The sequence below is a fragment of the Gallus gallus genome, chromosome 10 (genome assembly GCF_016699485.2).
Source record: "Gallus gallus isolate bGalGal1 chromosome 10, bGalGal1.mat.broiler.GRCg7b, whole genome shotgun sequence".
Classification (NCBI taxonomy): Eukaryota; Metazoa; Chordata; class Aves; order Galliformes; family Phasianidae; genus Gallus; species Gallus gallus.
Window position 1 is genome coordinate 3,038,691 of NC_052541.1, and position 16,087 is coordinate 3,054,777.

The 16,087-nt window shown below is 45.8% G+C and overlaps 1 protein-coding gene across 12 annotated transcripts in view; it reads left to right on the plus strand.

Annotated features, from left to right (window-relative positions):
* The window catches only part of PEAK1 (pseudopodium enriched atypical kinase 1), a 92,267-nt gene that overhangs the window by 14,677 nt on the left and 61,503 nt on the right, over positions 1-16,087 (plus strand). The window contains exon 1 of one of the 12 annotated variants that reach the window (XM_046898870.1): positions 1,653-1,967. The exons of the other annotated variants lie outside the window; for them this stretch is intronic. The gene's annotated coding sequence lies outside the window, so the exon portion shown is untranslated. Of the gene's footprint in view, positions 1-1,652; positions 1,968-16,087 lie in introns of those variants that run through there. 12 annotated transcript variants of the gene reach the window in all.

The following is a 16,087-nucleotide window of genomic DNA, read 5'->3' on the forward strand; positions in this document are numbered from 1 at the left end:
TTCTGTTATCACATAGCAGTCTGAGCAGCTCTGGCATGCAGAAACTTTCAGTGATGGGCTTTGCAGCGTTGCTTGATTTATTTGCTCTGAAGCAACGAGTTTGAATATTTTTGTTCCAGGTTGCTAGGCTTTTAAAGCAGCTTTGGTTTTGCATGAAGCATGTAGAAAGCTGCCCAGTTTCTGAGAACACTGTAGGACAGCGTGCAGCAGCTCACAGCCTGCCCTCAGCGATGACAGCATGTAATGCAACTTGTTAGCAAAGGAAGGGATATTTCCTTGTATTCTGCTGCTTTCCTGGCTAACGAAGTTGTGTGCGCTGACTGCGGTGCTGTAAAAGCAAGGTCAGTCTGGTGGGATGCTCTTTATCCCTTTGTGCAGGGCGCCTGTGGCATCATCATATGTAGTCCACCTGCGTTCTTTGGACTCTTTATCCAAGATAGAAGGCATCATAGCAATAAATTTGAAGAGCTATGCGGAGAGATGGTATTTTTTTCTAGAAGGATTGTATAGGAGTCCTATAGAATCTAAACCAGATGACTTTCTTAGAGTAAAACGTTATCTGAAGGAGTTGGGTCTATACTTTATGATAGTGTTGGCTCTAAGCAGCTGGACTGGCTGCATATGGGTTTGGAGCCAAGCCCTTTGCAGGGCATGATAACCATAATGCGCTGACAGTGTGTGGTGTGGAGGTGGCTTGAAGCTGGGAATGGAAACTCCTGATGTTAAAGCCATGTTTTACCAGCATTAAAAAGGAATTATAAACAGGAGTTGTAAACAGCTTAAGAAAAGCTTGAGTATATTATAGCCCAAATAATCCTATGGTTGTCATAAAAGCTGATGTTGCGAGGTTGCGGTGGAGCTTCCTTAGTGCCGTGGTGCTGAGCTCCTTGCAGGGAGATGTGGAATCAATGCGGAGGAGAGCTTTTTAATTCATGACACATTGCTGCACGTGGGATTCATGGTTGCCATCAGAAAGGTAATTTTCCTTGATGGCTGTGGTAGGCTGCAGATTGAGAGATACAAAAGTGTTGCATTGAATTAGCATGCCGTCAACGTGCCTTTGTCTCACAACTTCTATCCCCTAAATAGCTGTTTAGCTATCCTAAGTGTCAGAAGCAAGAAAACTGGACCTTTCAAGGTTATAGCTCTTCATGCTCAGGTAATGCAATTCAGAAGAGCCCGAACACAACAAATCAAATTGTGTGAGGCGATGCGTGGCTTCGTGCTTCTGCAGTTTTGAAAAAGTACATATAGATTTCCATTGTTCCATTCCAGAGAGCCCTTGAAGTATGTCAGGTATTTATAGCTTTGGATGTCTCACTTGTACATGCTGGAGTTAATGACTCACACCTTTTCCAAACAATTGAAGTGCTTCCTGAATAGCAGAGAAAACATTCCTTCCTCTGCTCAAGCACTGATTCACGTTCTGATTCACATTTGTTTGTTGTCGTGTGGCAAACACCATTTGGCATGTTTACTCCTAGGTCTTAATTACCCTGCAGCAGTACTTTTCTCTTTATAGATCTTATTTCCTTTCCTCTTCTCAGCTGTGTCATGAGACAGCACCTAAATTAATCCCAAAATAGAAGCCTCCTTCTTCCTTCCATCTTCCCTCCTCTCTCCAGCTGTGTGCTTCTGCTGCTTCCCTTCTCACCAGCACCTGTGGGCCCTCCTCCAATCTCAACGTGCTTGAGCAGCAAGAAATAAACCCAGGGAAGGATGAAGGTTTTAGCAGTAAGTGTGCAGTCCTGACTGGCTTGGTGAGGAGTCCGACTCCCAAACATCGATACCAGCACAGAGGAGGGACACAGCACACATAATGGTATAGCTGTCAAGAAATGGGCCTCAGGAAGGCTTGGGGATGTGCTGGGTGGTGCTTCGTTAGCCGAGTGACTGCTTATGGTAGCGAACTTAACCACACAGAAGGCTGTCAGCAGCACCGAGGTGCCCAAGAGGCGGTGAGAAAGGTAAGCAATATGTTGTCTTTGTCTCCTGAGCCACCAGCTCTGTGTTCCCATCAGCATTATGCAATTTCTTGCCCCCTTGTTTGTGCAGAAATGAATGCGTGGGACTACAGTGGAGAGCAGACGTGGACTGTTGTGTGCTTGGTGCCTGGGGTGTGGGACAGGAGGGAGCTCAGCGAGGCTCTAACAGCTCATTTCACTGCTCCTCAGGTCATCAGACCCCACGGAGCAAACCTGCAAAGCATTTGGAGGGTTGGGTGGGGAAACAACAGCCGTGTAGTTGAGTTTAACATGAGAGAAAGCATTATTTGCCTGTACTGCTGGGTTGTGCTGGTACCTCTCTGCCTTCACGTGGATTAACAAAAAGTTGGAGATATTAAGCCAGTAATTTGTTGTTTAAAAGTACAGTTAAACGTTTGTAGGCTTAATGTGGCTTTTGTGACAAGATGTAGGATGTGGTTAAAGCGCAGTTATTTTCAGCATTGACGCCCAGCGAGACGGCGTGCTGTGAATGTGAAGCTGTGTGCTGCTGTTGTCTGCCCTGTGCTGAAGAATTCCTAGCATGCAAGATCAGATCTCCCCGAGATGGCCCGCTTTGCCTCGCCGCTGTTACCCAATCACTCTTCATTCTGTTCGTTCCTCTGCCCCTTATTTATATACCTCTTCCTGTTTTTCCCCCTCGTTCCCTGTGTGCTTGAACGCAGTCTGTTTCCCTCTCTTCCATTGAAATGGACCGGTGGTGCTCATTTGTTTTTCCTCCCACCTCCAAACGGCTCGGATTTGTTTTCCCCTTCAGGTAATTTCTACTGTTGACTAATTACAGTCACGACTTGTTTCTGCTCCGTGAACTCCGCAAGTTAAATCCTCTCAAATTCTAACAGGCAGTCAATCCTATAGGCAGTTCTGCAAAATAATCTAGCAAAAAACACCGGTAGGAAACTAGCAATCTTCCCCTGCCCAAAATAAACCAATATGCAACCGCAGGTTTCCCCACCACATCCCGCACATACGTCCATCTTCACACGTAAGTATAAATATTTGGAATACTACGAGATTCCTGTGGGCTCTTTAAGAGAAATGACCTTCTTTTGCTATCCTGGCTTGTAAAGAAGAAATAATTTGAAACCCGGCGAGCTTCCCCTGCACTCGCCCAGGCAGACCACACAGGGTGCAGTGTGCGTGTTGGAAGGACAGCGGAGGGCTGCGCTGTAAGAGCACATCAGAGGAGTCTGGAGGGAAGCCATGTATAGACAAGGCAGATGAGGAACATGACAACTGGAAGCTGGTTCATTCTCGTCTTTCTCTGCAGCATTTTGGGGAAGAAATGGAGCTAATACTCCTCCTACCTCGAAGCTGTGCCTTAAGGGAGCCGTTACGATCGCTCCTTTCTTTGCACAGAGGCTAAACTGGTCATTTCATAGCCGCGCGGTGTTAATGCGAGGGAAAACATCTGCTTTTTAGCACTGGAAAACACAGGCGGAGTTTGTTAGCCGTGTGTATTGCAGGTGGTGCCCCAGCTTTGGGAAGCTCGTTTTTGTGTGGGGTTTGGAGGTTTGAAGCGATGATCTCTGCTATTCAGAATGTTGGGAACTTTGTGCAGCGGGAATAGGGCAGAGCGTGGGGAAAGCACTCGTTGGTGTACCTTTATGCTCTTCTCTGTTTATCCACTGCACAAAAGAAACAGAAGCCCATCTTGTCAAATAAACTGGTTGTCATCTGTCTGCAAAGGCTGCCTCTCTCCTGGCTGCCCCGTCTTTCAGATTTTAATCAGCTTTGTGGTATTTGGAGTGGTTCCCTTTCCACAAGGGAAGTTGTGACTTGCTGCAGTGGATGGATCGTCTCTCAGGTTTCACATTAGCAAGGAAAATCAGAATAAAAGCCTGTCTGCTTACCATCAGGTTCTCACAGGTTTTGTCTGTGAAACAGCTAAATAACCTTGCCAAGGTGCTTTATTTTGATAGGCCCAATATCACGTTAACCAAGAAAATTAGGCTCGGATGACAAATACCTCCTGATGCAATGCGCTGCAACAGCACTGTGTTGGTAACTTTGCATTTGTTTTGTTTCCTTCCTGGGTTATTATATATGTTTGCAATAAAAATGGGCAGCCCCATATACATCCAGCTGTTTTCCACTTCCAGCTGAGCAGAGATGGACTGGGGTGAATTCGTTTTCCTCTTGACTCATTGCAAACTCACACTCCAGTCGTTCCAGTTAAACAGATTAGGGGTACCAGGGAAAGAAAGGAAGGGAAAAACAGCATCTTAATGTTTACATTAACAAGGGACAACCTGCTGTCAGGTATGTGGTCCGTGAATGGAACAAATGTTCTTCAGGTGGATTACGTGGTAAATAAGCTGGGATGATTCAAAACATACCCAACTTCTTCCAAAAGCTCAGAGCAGTGCTCGCAGAAATGCGTGCGTAGACCAACTGCATAACAAATGGATTGTGTTTGATATCCACACTCCAGATGTAAATGGGTCTTACATAAAATCAGACCGGTTATCCAATAGGTGATGCAGAAATGGGTCTGGTGTAGATGAAACTTCTATGATGTAGATTTTTGTTTTGGACTTGTGGGGAAATGGAGGTGCTTCGGCCACTGGGAAATGTTAAATGTTGGGTTGGAAAGATAAGAATTGGGTGTGGATACAAGTCTGCCTGTCCGTGTTTGGAAAAGGTGGACAGAAGCTTTTGTAGTGGTAAACGTTGGTTCTGTGACCGAAATGATTCACAGGGACACATTCATTTCCTGAGCTACTTTTCCCCACGAGAGATGTAAAGTCAGAGTGATGCTCCCTTCAACCAAAAGGGCTGGTTTCAAGCTTCTCACGTGGGTGGCAAATCTACACCTTAAAGAAATGTTCTCATGTTGCTTTGGTTTCTGTCCGTTGCTCCTTATGGAAGTGCTGCTTTGGCACAGTGTGCTTTTGGCTCTGCTGTCTCCACTAATTGGCATTTCATCTTGCCATGGACTACTGAGGTCCCAGCATTCTTTTGCTGCACTAAATAATTCAGACTGTCAGTGCGCTGAGCACTTGCTCCAATGACTAAGCAGGATGTTTTGGGGACAGGCTAATATGCATTTTGCTGTGTGCTCATAAAAAGTTGCTACTGAGACAGATAGGAACATTAAAAGATTGTATCCTTTTGTTCCTTGTTCAAGTCCTTACTTACCATTCCTTGCACAATTAACCTTTTACAGCTGTGGTGTGCAAAACCATTGTGGATGCCCCATCCCTGGAGGCACTCAAGGCCAGGCTGGATGTGGCTCTGGGCAGCCTGGTCTGCTGGTTGGTGACCCTGCACATAGCAGGGAGTTGGAACTGGATGAGCATTGTGGTCTTTTTCAACCCAGGCCATTCTAGGATTCTGTGGTTCTATGGTGGTTCTATGAAAACATTATCTTGTTCTCTTGAATGTCATTGGGTGTTTTTCACTGGGGTTAACATGAAGACCTCAGTTTTATACGGATGCCTCTCTGAAGGGAAGAAAGCATTAGTCAGCCTTAAGGTTTATTTGTAGAGGTCTGAATTCAGGAAATGGCATTGTTACGCAAGGCTTGCAGCAGCTGGAAGAAAGGAGATGGGTATGCTATGGCCTGGGAGGGGAGCTGGGCTGGGAGGTTGGTTAGCTCAGGCACTGCTCGTCCTGCTTTGCTGTGGAAGCTTTTCACTTCTTCCTTGGGAACAGAACAGGGATTGGGGATCAGAAGGAAAGTGTTGGTGTACGTAGACTGAAGATGCTTTTATTCTTTGTGCAGAAGCTTTTTCTGCTCGTTCAGGAGATCTGGGCATGCTTGGCTCCTGACGTTTCTTTCCAGGGACTCATTACAATGAATGCACAAGTACTATCAGATCATTCTTATTCAGCTACATGATTAACAAAATGGAAAGATGGAGTGATTAAACAGTGGAACTGTAGCTGTCCCTCGGGAGCACCTCAGCAGTTGTGCCTCAGCAGTTCCTACCTGATTCCAGCACAGTGGAGGGAGCAGCACCAAGCGTGTCTGTACAGATGGAAAGGCTCTGGCGTTTACATTATGCGTTGTGTTTAAAACACAGAACTTAAAGATAATACTTAATGACTGCTGTGTACAGTAACTGCACATCAGAAAACATAGAAAGCATCGAGGTTTTGTATGCTTTGGTGCCCCAAACTGCGTCGCAAAATGCCTATAAAATCTCCGTGTAAAAGATCCAGATGAAGGTTGTCAGTGGCTGAATAAAGGAGATAGCTCGTGAAATGCAGCATTTAAACTGCCTGGAAGTCAGTTGTATGGCAAATACTCCAAGCCATTCTGAAGATGTCCATTCTGATTGATGTAAGCCAGGCAGGTGACACACTGAGTGCCCTGGTGTGTGCCTGTGTGCTCCTCCATGTCACTGTGTCTGGTGTGTGTACTCACTGCTTACATACAGCGCAAAAGAGTTTGCATATACAGCCCATCACTTTGTGCTAGGAAGTGCCCAACAGGTCCACATTGTAAGATTTTACATGGCAAGTTTTATCAAGGCACGTGCAAAACCAAACCAGTGTGCATGTGCAACTTGGAGGTCAGTAGAACTGTAGGAAATGCTGCAGTGGGAAATTGAGAATAACATCCTCACGGTGTAATTTCCACACGCTCAACTATGAGCCTTTGAAGTGTTACTGTAGATCATCTGTAACTTGCTGGAATCTACATAACAGATACTTGAAGATAAAAGTCTGTGGGGATAAAAACCAAATGGGTAAATGCTGCTTGTTTAAGGAAGCAAACTAATACGGGCACTGGAGAACTGGCACTCCGAGAAGAGCAAGAATATTTTTCGCCCACTTGAGCTTCATTGCTACTAAATAATACTACTCTGTTTTCTGCTGTTCCCATTGAGAGGTGTGTGTGTGTTTCCTTTGGCAGGTGGGTTCACTAGAGAGCTCGGGGTGGTTTGGTTGCTTTGCAGGAGCTGCTGGGGAGATGGGATTTGTGTTAGAACAGAGAGCTGATCGCAGTGCTCTTGTTGGGGGTGGAACGGTTCCCAAAAATCATATTGCTTCTGAAAGCTAGAAAAAGTGATTCTGTGTGGAAAAAGCGTTTGTGTGTTGAGATGAATGTGTGCTGTGAGCTGAGTGCTTGTCCAGGTAAAGGCCGTGATACAGGGCTGGGTTTGACCCTAGCAAATCTTGACTCCTGGTTGCTTGCAAACTCTTCTTGCTGACGCCACGTGCTGCCTGTAGCAGAGAACAGAAAGCTGCCTGGGTCCCCAGGGCTTTATTCTGTCCTTTTGCTGACCATCATTTCAATCAGTGGAGGCTTTAAAAAGTCGGCTTAGCAGTGGAATGGTGACAAAAATAATCAAAAAAAAAAAGGCCAAACAAAAACAAGCAAACAAAACACACCCAAACCCCTCTGTGCTCACCATTCTTTCAGTGGTCTTGAAGAATAAGCATGAACTGTGGTAAGGGATTTCTAATTATCCCTTCCTTGTTTTATGCCTATTCTGTTCTATGATCTTTAAGTGCCCTCCTCCCCCCCCCCCCCCCCCCCCCACACACTTGCAGCCCCCAGATGGTTTCAGATAACCACAGCAGTCAGATACTGCTTGTGCTGTTTGTAAGGCTTCTGGAGAAGGCAAATATTAGCATGGTAAGAGGACAGAACAAATGTCAGCTCCATTTGTCTTCAGAAAGGCAGCATTGTTCCACGTTTCACCGCCTGTGTAATATGAAGGGATTTGTTTAAAGGGGGTCCTCTATAAAAAGGGAATTGTAGTTAAGGAAACTGTATGCTCTTTAGTTGCTGTTGTTTCAGAGCAATCTACACCCAAATGGTGTTTTTTGAGGCAGTGGAGCAGGCGTGGGCTCTGAAGCACATCTGTGTTCCAAGTATTTTTATCCCACATGTTAAAGTAATGAGAGATGGGTAGCTAATGAAGGAAAGCACTGTTAGCATGCAAAGGAGGGCTGTGTGGATGGCCAGTGGTCTGGAGGGGCGGGTGTGTGAGCAGTAGCTGAGCGCCCCTGGTTTTTTGGGCCCCAGTTCTGGCCATAACTGGGGTGGGTGGGGGATTATACCCAGCTGTGGCACAGTAACTTCCCCAAATACTCTCGCCAGTTGCTGTGTTGCTGGTTGTGGTTGGCTCAGGGATCACCCCCATGGCCAGGCGCAGAATTGGAGGCACTCTGTTTTGCCAGGTGTGCGTTTAGTCCCAGTGCAAGTCTACGTGCTGCTATTTCCTATCACCCACTTCTCTGTATTGTACTGTCAGAGCATTTCACGCTCGGTGTGAATTTTGTCTTAACACGTGTAGGATGTTTATATTTCATACTGTGTGCAACCAGAACAGACCTACGCGTTGTCCATGTAGTATATCAAGTTGAAAAGATCTGCAGCATCTGCAGTATTGAACAGTTTTCAAATCTTTATTGTTATAATCTTCGAGAGTACAAGTTTCCTAAGGTCCCTGGTGTTTAGTCTCTAGTAAGATGGTCTTTTAAAGGTGGATAACCCATTCCACAGAAGAACATGTTGAGAGTGTTTTATTGCCTGATAAATCCTAATGTCTTCTGTAATGCCGTACCTCCACTTGGTCTGGAAATCTGAGTGGATATCAAATTGTTTGCTTATCTTTGGAGATAAAATTGAGTCTTCTGAATTATTGAGTATGCTCTCGTGTTCCAGACCAGACCTGAGTGGGCTCTATGTGCTAAAAGCTACTCATTAGTAGGTAAACTGATAGCTGAATGCATTTATTATTGATGCCTTGGTGGGAATTTCCCCGTCTGAGGAAGGATGATAGGCTGATGGAAGTAGTTTGCATGGAGACGTGATGTTAGAACGTTGTGCATTCTGTGCACTTATTTCTGGGGATGTTTGTTACCCTGTGCATCATTACTGATGGAAGCAGCATGAGTCTTGCCTTGCTGCTTACACGGTTCTTGCAGGGAGGTCCCATCCCTCCAGCTCCCTGCATCAGCCCCACCAGCTCCCAGCTGCCCCCCTGGGCTCATGCCAGCACCTGGGCACACACTCAGCCAAGGCCAGGAGCCCAGGAGCAGCGATGAGGGTAGGGCCGTGGCAGCCCAAACGGAGGAAGACCAGTTGAAGATGTTGCAGAGGCACACCCGTGAAGCATTACTCATCTGCACTGTATGATTGTTAAGTTTCCGCTGCAATTGGAAGCTTCTGGTTAAAATGGATTTTAAATTAAGCCAAGTATTTGCAAAACAATAGGAGAGAGGAAAAAGTGTAGCATGAGTCATAAGCGTGGAACCTTCCACCGCTGTATCCATCTGACTGCTGAAATCCTGGGGATTAGGTAAAAGAGCAACTGTAGGTCCCAGCGTGTCAGTGCCTCCTGTGTCCATTGTAGTTTGTGTATGGGGTAAAAGAAACAGCATGGTCATCGAATCTTACTGTTAGGATAAAAACTGGTAGTTTATAACCAGCGTTTCCAACCACGCAGCTTAGATGTTTTGCTACCTAAACTAATGTGCAATGGAAAGTGAAGGAAAGGGAGGAGGAGGGTGCGACATAAACAGGCGTTTTTAATAAACACCAAGTGAAACAGTGGGATGGTTGTGCTAGGGCATGGGCTGGGACACAAGGCCTGCAGTCTGCCTGCACTGGCTAAAGGGAACTGCCGGGGTCAAAGGCCGAGGTGTGTCAATGGTTCTGTTGGAGGCCACCACGTTATGGAAGCCTCCCCAGCCTCATACTGGGACCAGGGAGCATGCAGAGCTCCGTGGCAGTTAGCCACATGGACCATCTCAGGAGAAGGCTTCTATGGAAATTTCAGCCTTCCAAGCCAACCGAACGCTCGGAACTTGTTTTCAGGGATCAAAAAGGGTTTTCTTAGCTTGGCTTCCACCACCTAGCTGTCCCTGCTGGGCCTGGTGGACTGCTGGAAACTTGGAAAACCCTTCCATTCATGCAACTTGACACCCACTGGTGCGTAATGGCATCGAGGGACGAATTCAGCAGTTCCTGCAGCAGCTGCCAGAATGTCACTTAGCTCTTCTGTAACTCATCAAGCAGGCACTTGGGCATCTTTGAGAACATAATTAGAAACCAAAGCGAGGGTGAAATGCTGAATTGCATCCATCTCCCACTTCCAAAAACGCTCGTAGTTCTACACCGAGGCATTTTCTTAAACTCTTGCATTTAACTTTGCTGCTCTTTCTTTAGAGGTTCAGCAGTGGCGTTACTCACAAAAAGGACTTTGCTCTTTGCAGGACTGAGAGGGTAATTCTGTGGGCTTGGAATTTAACAGACTATGTGGGGAAGCTGCTCTGTGAGCAGTGGTAAGTGGTTTAGGTGACTTTATATGGCCCCGTTCTATAGGTCTTGACTTCATTTAGGCAGTGCAGATATGCTATTTGATATATGTTTAAATTTCCTCCAGAACTTAGGATTTGTGTGATGTAAGGAGTGCACAAAAGCGATCACTTTGATATTGAGTTGGCTAAATACTTGCATGCTCAGTCTGCTCCCTACCTCCCTCGCTTTCCCATCTCTTAGTGTTCCTTCAGATTATCTTGTGTAAGAGCGAGGCAGATCGTAGCTAGGATTGTATGGGTGGTGGCAGTGCAGCTGGGTACGGCTCACCTTCCTGGCACTGCTGGTCACTCATTTCCACTGATGTCTGACCCGTGTGTTTGTGCAGCCCCGTGGTGAACCGAGTCGGGAAGTGATTCAGCAGGAGGAGGGCAGCCCTGCCAGAAATGACCAGCTGCCTGCTGTTGGCTTGGCTAGGCCAGCGTAGGAGCAAAGAGCTGGTGGAGAAAGGGTAGGAGTGCTTGAGTTCATTCTTCTGCTGAACAAGTAATAATGGAGCCAAAGTCTAGAAACTAAGGCTCTGCCTGGAAGTAAGAGAGATGGGAAATATAAGAAAGAGGTACACGAGCCAGTTGAATTTAAAGTATTTGCTACTTTCTAGTTCATTTTCTTGAGTTTATTTGAAATCCATGTGTTGATTTAGCCCAGGTCAGTTCCTTACTCGGTTAAATTAAAGCAATAAAGTATTGAGTAAACAAGGCATACTCATGGCAGGGATGCTGCGGAGGTGTAGGCAGCCTTCTTGGTTGCTCAGGCTTCCCTCAATGAAACAAGGTTTTCAGATGTAGTTCCTGAAAGCCAGTAGATGTGCCGGTCGCAGCCTTTTTCAGGGGCACTGTAGAAGTCAACACGAAATACTGGTGCATCGTTTGATGCTGAACTTCATACATGCTGTGGTTGCTCAGCTGAAGCATTCCACCAGGTTTTCAGTGCTCATATTTTCGAGCGCGTTGCTCCACTGGCACAGCTTTGGGCCAACCAGGGCAGATGAGGAAGAGGATGAGGATTGCTTACACTTGAAATATTTGCTATCAGCTTTTCCAGTTCTATTGGATTTTTCTCTAATGCTAGAGACAAACTGCAGCCCCACGGTGAGGTAGTGTATGGCTTGCAGATAATAGCGATAGGGTTAAGATTGATGTGACAACCCGAGAATTACTCTCAACGTGAAGTTATCTATGAGGGCGTAATCCAACCTAGCAACTTGCTGTTGCTGAGGAAGTTCTGCACGCTCTGTTCTGCCCTTCCCCTCCTTCCCCAGCTGGGTTGGTGCTAGCACCTCTGAGCTTTGTCAGCTGATTTAACTCACTAACTAGGCAGAAAATGAACCTGGCAGAAGTGGAGAGCTGCCTGCTGTGCTAGTGAGATGCTGAGCACAGAAGAGGAAGCAGAACCACGAGGCTGACAGCAAAGGCAGGGAAGCGAGTGAATCTTCTTTGATCCATCTTTCATCTGTAACTGTGTTGAGCAACTTCACTTTCAATAAAGGCAACGTGGGTAAGGAGCATTGCTTATACCATTAACACTGTGCGTGTGTGTAAGGTGTCTAACTATAGACCTTCTGTTGCAAAGGCTGTCTTCTCATTGTGTCACCCGTAACACCCAATCAAAGCTAAGTCTCCATTAGTGGCCTTAAAATTACAGCAATTAGGTGATTTTTGTTTTATAACTAATGGTAAGAATTAGGGAAAGTGTATGTTACGCTAAAGAAGAACCCCATCAGTGTTGCGGTCAGTGAAGCAAGAAGGCAGGCTGAGATCTGTACTTGTGTCAGAGAACTCCCCAGGTTTCACATACCCAGCGAGTCCCAAAATGAGGATGCTCCATTTGAATTCCTGTTCAATAACAGAGGAGAAGAAGCAGCAGTGATTTTTTTTTTTTTTCAGAATATTTCTTTTTGCCATCACTCTGCGTGCCAGGTAATGCAACCTACTGCTCAGCAAGCTGCTTTAGCTTGAGAGAGGAAGAAATCTTCTGGGAACTGTCCTGTGCTGTGAGAGGAGACCAGGATGCTCCAGAGCTGGAGGGGTGCCCCTGGCAGGCAGCAGCTGGGTGCTGTGCCCTTTTCCTCACGTCGGGGGGCTGTTTGGGGCTCGGGGCTGTGGTGGCTGAGAGCTTCCAGATGCTGGAACTGCTTTGGGCTTTAAATCCCCATTCAAACAAAGCGAAAGACTGAATATTCATGACACGTCTTTCTCCATTGTATTTGCATCTTGGACTGTTATGCGCTGCAGTGGTCTCCAGGCATTACCAGCTTACAAAGCAATAGCTCAGGGACTTTTTGCTGAAAGGGAGAAGGACAAATGCACATCCCTGATGCTTTTGGCAGTTTTGACCGTGAAGCAGAAGCCATCAGTTGAGGCTTACCTTCTCAAAGTCAGAATTTGCAATGGGCAATGAAGACGAGGAGAACACATTTGGGCGGGAGGCTTTGTCACTGCTTTTGGGACCTGCACTTTTATGGGGGGGCTGCTGTGGTAGCATCAGCTATCGTCATTTCTGCCTTTCTTGGACAGAGATCCAAGCTATGTTAAACTTCATTACTTGCAAGCCCTGTCACAGCCAACAAATTTCCTGTTGGTTTTTAGTTGGTTGGTTTGCTACAAGGGAGTTCTCCAGCAGTCATCAGTGAGAATGGCATTAAGCTGCTTTTGAAACGCCCAGTTTGAGGAAGTGAGGCTGTCTGCACCAAACGAAGTGCTCTGTCATCATTTTCAAAACAAAAAAGTTGGGGAAACTCTCCTATTCAGGTCAAGTTCCCTCTCAGCCCTCTGGCACGGAAGAAGATGCTGACAAGTGCGGTGCTTTGATTCGCGGTGCTATCTGGTACGCAGAGAGATAAAAGAACTTCAGTCTGATCTGCATAGACAGATTTTTAACTGCCTTCCTCAAAGGTGGGTGAATAATCACTTTGCTTCCTTGGCATAAGGGAAATCACATCCACATTTGTTCAATTACACGGGGAGAGAGGATTTATGGTTACCTTAGTAAACAAGCAAAAACGTTTACAAACCTAAAGTAGTTATTTTCACAATGGTGTGCATTTTCCTGCCTGTATAAATTCTGTGTAATATTCCAAATTCTATGTGGAAACGAGTCTGAGCATAAAAGAAAATAATGGGCATTATTCTTTCAGCCACACTTCTCAGCACCAAGCAAACTAATGCATTTATCTCAAGGAGAGAGAGCCAAAGAAGTCGGCATGAAACCAATCCGAGCTGTTAAGTTGCAGCAACACCAAAACATGAGTATTTAAATAAATGGTTCAAGTAAATTCCCATCAGTTGGTGCTGGGCTGTTCGAATTTCCCCGAGCTTTAAATGGAGAAAAGCAGGAAGGGTTTCAAGCAGCTCAGTTCATACAGAAATGACCTGCAAATGGGATTTGAGAGAATAATAGCCATCAGATTGCAGTGCCAGAGCAGCAGCTCCGCTTTGGATGCGTTTATGCAGAGTGGGCAGCAGAGAGAGAAGAATTCCCCACTGCAAAGTTAGCAGAGCCCCAGCGTGATGCATTCATTTTATTCCCACTGCCTGCTAATGCACTGTGGCTGCCTAGAGCAGTGTTACATTAGGAAGTCTCACGTTGAACACTTCTATGTCTGCCTATGAGAAGTGTGTTACACAGTGTGTAAATAGGAGTGTTTTCTCCCACCTACATGCCTATTTTCCAGAGCAGCCATATGTGGTACATGCAGGTATTTCCTCCTGGTCTTGCTCTGCTTTGTTGGAGGTCTGCTACCTCTGCCCTTGTTCCAAGAGTCCCTGAAGTGTGATGGATAAATACTGCACTTTATCAGTGCCTTATAAGGCGTTATAATCCCTTATAACCTATTATAAGGTTGTGGAAATAGAGATTTTAAGGACATCAAAATTTTACCTACTTGGGGGGATTTTATCAGAACATGAGAAAAATCACAGCCACCAAAATTCAATTATAACTGGATTGCTAAGCCAGGGAGCTCGGCTGTGACACGGCACCGCTGGGATTTCTACTGATCTATTTATTTTAACCTCCCCTGTCTTACTCTTGGGAACACGTGAGGTCTATTTGCTGCAGTTTATTGGGGGGTGGACCTAAGGCTGAAGGGCTGCATCTGGGCAGCAGTGCAAGTGAGTGAACGGAAGAGCTTGTAACAGGTGTTGGGCAGGCTACAGGAATCTAAATATTCTAATGAGTGGCACTTGCAGTAGTTAATACTAAATAATGCAAGCCATCATTTTTAATTCAACATAGAGAATTTATGATCACATTTTTGATCAGAAGAAATATAAGCTATGCTATCACATAGAATACCTCGCGTGTATGTGTGTCCCGTGTCTTGTTCCCTCGTTTTCTAATAGATTCTTTGGTGTTTGAGATACTGGAGGCTAGAAGAGAGTCGTCTCTCTAAAAGCTTAACAGGATTCGTTTTGTAGCAGCAAATGAGCATTAGCAGTCTGTAGGAACACCGCAGCTCTTGCACTCAGACTTGACCTTGCACAGCGGCTTACAAAAGAGGAAGATTCCAAACGTGTGCATGCAGAGCCCATTGTGGGTCTGTTTTGAAGCATTTTTTGACATCTGATGTTTACTTGAAGGGGGTTGCACTCATCGTGACCTCCCCTCACCTCCAGTGCAGCTCCCAGTCAGTACTTCTGCTCTTTATCTGTGAGATCACACAGTCATTCTTCGTCCCCCTGTGCCACCTCCCTCTGCCCATTTATCTGCTATTTGTTTTACTGCTGTGATTTCTTTATTCTTAAATCCAAATAACGTTACAACATGAAATCTCTCATTAGCGTTCCGCCTGTAGCACGCTTCTGTCTATGTGGGTAGAGCAGAAGGGTACAAAGCACAGCCAAATGCACATTGGGTGGACAGAGGGAGCCCTCCAAATCATTTGGGCTCTATAAAACTTGACAGGGGCAGAGAAGAATCATTTGGTTTCAACTACAAATCTGAAGGGGGTATTACGTATTAAATCTTCTTTGGGAGTCCGGCTGTTGTGAAGATGGACGACTGGATGGCTGTGTAATAGAAAGCAAAATCAGAATGGCTTAGGGAGCAGTGAATGGAGGTGGTATGCAGGAGTTAGCTTCTCATCTGTTTTCTTTCCTTCTGCACCAGAGCCTGGCAGCTCACACACACAGCGAGGTACTTCAGCTATGGAATGTCCTTCCCCAGGATGTTGTGGATACTAAATTTTACACGAGTTCAAAAGGTAACTGGGTGAATGGATGAAGGAAAATTCCATACAAGGCTGTCGAGTACAAAGACGCCGTTGCCTTTTCAGGAAGTCTCTGAGCTGCACGGAGCTGGGCTTGAGGGTCTGGAGCAAGTGCTGGATGTGCCCTCGGTGCCTGGGATGCTGCCAGAAGCACGTGAAGGACGTGTGGGATTTCTGCTCCACTCTGCTGGGCTGCTGTTGTGTTGCATTTTTGTCCTCTCTGAGGCTTTCCCTGTATTTATAATCCTTCTGATCTTCTTTGCACCGTCTTTGATATCTGGCAGTTCTGCTTGATTGGCAGCTGTTGGCTCTGTTATTTTGAATCTCATCAGCTGAACCACATCATCCCTTCTTAGATGAAGTCTGTTATATTTAGTTAATACTTGAAGTTAATACTTTATTCTGCACAGATGAATCACTTTTCCATGGCAATCACCTACTCTGTCCCTGGCTTTGTGGTTTGGAGTTGCATTCTGACGCAACATCTCATAAAACCACATTCTAGAGGAGCATTTAAACGACATAAAAATTCAGAAAGCATTCCACAGCTTTTCTCCCAGAATGATCCAGCGTTGACCTGCCCTGTCTTCTCGT